This window comes from Pinus tabuliformis, chromosome X (genome assembly GCF_031772625.1).
Source record: "Pinus tabuliformis cultivar Carrire ecotype Pingquan chromosome X, CPIR1, whole genome shotgun sequence".
In the NCBI taxonomy this organism is placed as follows: domain Eukaryota; kingdom Viridiplantae; phylum Streptophyta; class Pinopsida; order Pinales; family Pinaceae; genus Pinus; species Pinus tabuliformis.
The window spans coordinates 204614757-204620756 of record NC_142308.1 but is presented as its reverse complement, the minus strand read 5'-3'; positions in this window follow the sequence as shown (position 1 = coordinate 204620756).

The window sequence follows — 6000 nt, the reverse complement described above, 5'->3', positions numbered from 1 at the left end:
GTGGGACAGTCCTCCATCTCATGATCAAACTGGGTATAATATAAGCATGATGGCCTTGTTGGATTTCTATAATCACAGGCATAATTCCCTGGCCCTCTACAATTGTAACATATCAGCTATCCGCGACCTCTTCCTGGTCCCATTCCACCTCGACCTCATTCACGCCCCTGAAATCCAGTGCATGCCGTCACAGCATTTTGATCGAGGGCCCATGTTTCAGTCTGAACTCTATAGGCAGGAGTCTGATCCATCATTAGTTCATAACTTCTACGGGTGCACTCATCCTGGCCTACTGACCTGCAAAAATTACAGAACAACTACTAGGAATTCTGTGTGTACTTCTGTAATACATGGTAGCTATTCGTAGCATGCTTCCCTCCTATCTGACAAATCGTGCACCATAATGCAGGCGTCGCACTTGGTCCTACTTGTGCCCCCAATCTCAATGGCATTGGTCCTCCTCCTGCCAAGTAGTTCACGAAGACTGGACAATGGTCCTTGTCATGTCCCTGGCATTTTCACTTTATGCACCATACCTCGTCACGCGCTTCTAGGCGAGCCCTCTAGTATTTTTTTAAACTCTGTATCTCAAGGCACAAGTTTTTCAACTGCGCATGGATCTATTGAAATCCTAGGTTATGATCTTGTATAGGGATATTGTGCAGTCTCATTGTGATCTCCAAGGCCTCAGCCTGAGTAGTTAGCTTCTGTTGTGACAACGCATTCCTTAGATGTGGCTTTAGTGATGCTACAAACCATGCATGTTGTTTCCCATCCTTCAAGGTCATATTGGCTTCACGAATTGTACACTTTAGTGTCTGATCCAACTCCTAGGGGGTCTCGCCTAGAAGCATTGTGATTTCCTTAAATCCAATGATCGACTGTGTCTCTGATTTTGGTCTGCTAAATTCCTTATTTAGTGCAGCTTGGATATCCATGATCCCTGTGTTCGGATTGTCATTGGAATGCTTAATGTACCAAGTGAGTGCGTGATCCTGCAAAGCGCTGACTAGTGTTGCTTTCCTTATATTTTCATTTATGACTCCCTACTCTTCCCATATAGCGTTTACCATGAACGAAAACGGGTCCGGATGTTCATTGCCTACTCCTTTGAACACTGGTAACTTTATCGTGCTCACCATATTTAACTGTGGTGGTGGCAGAGGTGGTGTGAGCGAGGACGACGGTGAAGATGGTGAAACTAGAAGTGGTGTAGGTGGGAGTGGTAGGCGCAGAATTCACTGCTTTATCAAACTGATCGCACTTCTTGGTGAAACCTTTGCTGCTTTCTCATGAAGGTGGAATCAAGGAGCTAATTTCTAATTTTGTGCTACCTTCGTTTTTATAATCCTCCCACTTTGCGTAGCGCCAAACATCAATTTATTCGCATAACAAGCTTTTCACACAGTAGCATTTTAATCCAAGTTTCAAAGGTTTAACATACTTACCTTGCGGTCCCTTGAGGAAACATCATTCCACCTCGCTATAGCACACTGATGTATCTATTGCAAACTCGGTGATAAATCCTCCTATAATACAATCAAGCCAATGATCCACAATGCGCACGATCATATCCTTCGATGCTTCAAGTTTGCGCACCAACTCTAGAGTCCACACAATAGGTTTGTTGAGCCTACACCTTCCTTGACTATTTGCTAGCTTCGCGATCCACTTGTACAACTTAGAGGGGAACGATGCAAAGAAAATTTCATGGATTTCCATATATAAGTAGAAATCTAACCACTCTTCCTTCGATAATTGTGGATTCCTATTTTCCTGCACTGTGAACTCGTGAGTCTTTCTGTCCAACCACTCTTCAATTCCTCTCTTTGTCGGATTCCAGTGATACGATAGCAGACATCTCTATGCAGATCCTGGTACTGGAAACATAATCATTTGTTGGCTTAATGGGGCCTAAACCAAGTTCAGAGTTAAGTTAGCCAAACAAATCTGAGTAATACTGGCCCTTTCAGCAATAGTTCGTGGAATGCAGACTGAGGTCTCACCCAAAGTAGTATGGGAGGGTGCTAGAACCAGGCTTCCACAACCTGGAGATGTCTGAGGAGTTCAACTAGCTCGCGGTTTTACCCTATTCGCAGGTTACTTCACGCACTTTTCCATACTTCAAAGCCTGATATACTGCCTTGGCACAGCCCTACCCAGGGGCTGAACGTCACACCTCTACGTTAGTACCCAAGACCTTACTGGCATTTCAATGTTAGCTGATTATTTTTGCGTACTTGCATGCTTTAATTTATACTTAACAACATAAACCATTCATACTAGTGTGAGTAGTAAATAAATAATATATTTGAAAATTATATCAATCACTTATTAACCCAAGAATAGATACACATAATTATAACAAAACTTCTCTTTATTTAGTCCTTCCTCGGCTACAGACTCGACTTCGCCCTGTGCACTCAACTGCAGGAGTCTGCGCACTCTGCTACAGACTACTAGGCCTCTGTGCACATAGCTGTAGAGCCTTCTCCTACTCTACGACCCAAAGTCACACTTCAACTTGCGACTCAATCGCATAGACCTTTTTCCTTACTTCCCCTTTTCTCTTTACTTTGAGCCTCTCTCTATTTATACAATCCAATGGTCCATAGGTCTATCCAGCTGACGTTACATTAGAAAACTAGGGCGGACAACCTTGTGACTCTATCATACATTCACTCCTCGCACCCAAAATTCATGGAGCTTTATAACAAGATTCAGTGAAAACTTGGGCTTTGAGCCCCAAAACATGTCTTGGGGGGATTCCATGCCAAACAGGGTGTTTTCATGAATGAGAAGGGTTTCAATAAGGTGGAATCCAATAGTTGATGTCCATGAGTCATTAAGCTGAGGGTCCAATCCCACCAAATGTCATAGAAATGCTCCGAGCCTTTATGACTAAAGGATTTTAGTACTGGAGCACATTGTGGGGAGGGAGATTAGTAATATGCCAAATGATTTTTATCCATGATTGTAAAAATTGCTTGTATCTACCCATCTGCTATTTTAACATTTCATTCCTTATTTACATGGGTGCATTTGAGCTTGCAAACCCTTATTCATTTTTCTTTGAAACATGAAACTAACTAATTCAAACCTTATTTCATCAAATAACTCAGGTTAAACTGTTGAGCTCCCTATCATTCTCTATTTTAACTATTGATCTGCCAAGATTAAACTGTTTGGCGAGATATTTATTCTCTATCTATCAACATTAAATTTAAAGCATGAAAAGTCAAGATTAAGTTGTTTGACTTATCATGGATTATGGTATTTTAAACAAGCTACACATGATCATTATTTGCAAAAAAGGTAAAATAGTAGCGGAATTTGAAATTGCGCACTTTCATGATCTATTTTTATCTCTTTTTGTGGGGCTTATATTTTTCACTTTTTTTATCTTTGTTTCTTTTTGTCCTTTGATTGTTCTTTTAGGAAATACCCTCTTTACATTTTTTTTATTTGGGAATACACTTGCAGAAAGCAAAGGTATGTAAAATATTACAATGCTAACCATAGTCAATTCAAAATTATGAATCCTATTATTATAGGACCCTGACAGTGGCTCCACATGGGGATGGCATCTCCTTGTGAGATGTCAAGAACACTGTCGACTAGTAGCCTGGTCCATTGGCTCAATCACATGTATATGCTTTGTTGTATAATCTCTGTGACTGAAACTCTTGAACTGAAAATAAACCCTTTTCTGCAAACTGAAATCTGATCTGAAGCTGAAAGAAGGTACTGCAATTCTCAAACCAAACTAATAGATCATCAGGATCTTTAGGACCTTCTCTCTGAGCTTCAACTTCTATTGAATTATTTCATAACTTGTTGAAAATTCAGAACTAAAATAAACTGAATTCCTACCTACTTACTCTAATCAGTTGTTCAACTATTGGTTAGATAAAATGAAATAACCAATGCAATCATTCAAGAATTATGTAATTTGATGTATTTTTCTACATTTTCTTGTTTGTGATCAAAACTGAGATTCTAAAACCAATTATAACCTTGTAAAAAATTGAGAAGACAAGGAAATACTTGATTTCCTTTGTTGACTCTAGAAACTATACAAAAGGTTCTTCCAAGATATATACACTAATGTTTAATTGATCTAAGAAATTGTACAATTGTTTTGGATGGCCTCCATGCCATGAAAGTGAAATGTCATTTTCATCTTTATCGCCCTGCAGATTTTCAAATAAGATTTGTGATGATATTTATACTGATTGAAATGTCTGTTTGGTGAGAACTTTATCATATTGATTTTGAATCTCATACTTAGTTAATGGAGAAAAATTCTGATTGAATTCATCATCTAACATATCAGCTATTGGATCATAAAAGATGTGGAAGGATTGCTGCAACCTATTACATATGGGTTTTAATGGGACTTTGTGGATTTCTGCATGCTGTTCATTCTTTTCTTTGGAGATATTATGCCATATTTCCTTTAAAAACTGAAATGATTCAAAACATAGTGGTACGGAACTTTCTTGTGTCATTTGATCAGACATCTCAATAGAATTTGATAACTGCACTTGTGAAACTAAATAATCCTGATTAAGATTTTCATTGTATTCTTTGTTGTCAATATCAATACCTAAAGATTGCTTACTTTTATTGGTTTAAAGTTTTCTCTGATGAACTGAAATGAAGAAAAATAAAGAGTCAAAGGAGCTTCACTTATTTCCAAATTTTCTGCACTTTCTTCCTCACTTTCGTAGCTGATATGAATAAGATGATCATTATTTTGAAGCTGCTGAAACTGAATTTATTTATTTCCTAAACTAGTTTATGATTGCTCTGTAAAGTTAGTTTGGATTTGAAGAACATAATTATCATCATACTGATCACATTTAGGCAAATCATTAAAAGAAGTAATGTCATCAAACACACACATTAGATCAACAGATTGCCTCTCCACATATTGCTCTATAAATCCATCTTTTGATCTATGGTAATCGGAATTAGCAGGAATTTGTTCATGGCTACCAACCTCTTCTTTTAGTGAAATAAATGTGTCATGGTGATTTTGAACTAAAGAATTATCTTTCATGATGATCTTTTGTATCATTTCCTCTATTTTTCTTACAAAAGTGTTGAGTTTTACCTCTGTAGTGTTGTTCTTCTTCGCTCCTGCTTTCCACTTTTCTCTTCTAATTTGCAGATTAACTTCTACACGTACTGCAATGTTTTGCATCTCTTCCAATGTTGAGGGGTTGCTTTCTCTTAGCTGAAATTATATCTCTAGATCAAATGCTTTTGGATAATGCAAGAGAGCTGAATCAAGAGGAGGTCTTATATTTGATGGCATTGAATAATAGGTTTGATTAAATCTGTAAGAAAATTCTTGTATTGTTTCATTTGTTGTCTTTTTAACTGGTTATATTCTTCTATGATCACAAAATATTGACTTTGATTATCCATCTATCAAGGAAAAATTTGACAAACTGTTGGAAATTAAGATGCTTGCAATAGGTAGATTCTTGAACCAACTCCTTACTCTAATTTGCAAAGAGAGAGAAAAAAGGTTTGATTCTAACATCATCTTCATCAATCTCAAATAAGTTCATATAATTCTCAAAACCTTGAATATGTTTTTGGGCATTGATTTTACCATCCTCTCCATCAAACCTAGGGAGATACTTGTAATAATTGTTACAGAAAACATGGAGTGTAGGAGGTAAGATTAGTGGCTTATACCTATCAAGAACTTTCCAAGGTACAAGAATATGTACAGGGATTGTAAGATCATTCTTGATTATTTGAGATTTCTTTATTGGAAAATGATCATCACAAGATTCAGAAGAATGCTGCTCAAATGTGTAAGGATATTTTATAATTAGAATTTTCAAAGGAAAATAATTAAAAACTAATATAAGATCTTCTCTAAAATACAATATACATTGAAAAACCTTCTTGATGAGAAAAAACATCATGTCTTGGATAACAATCCAGGTTAGAAACGTGATCTTCCCATATTGTTCTTTC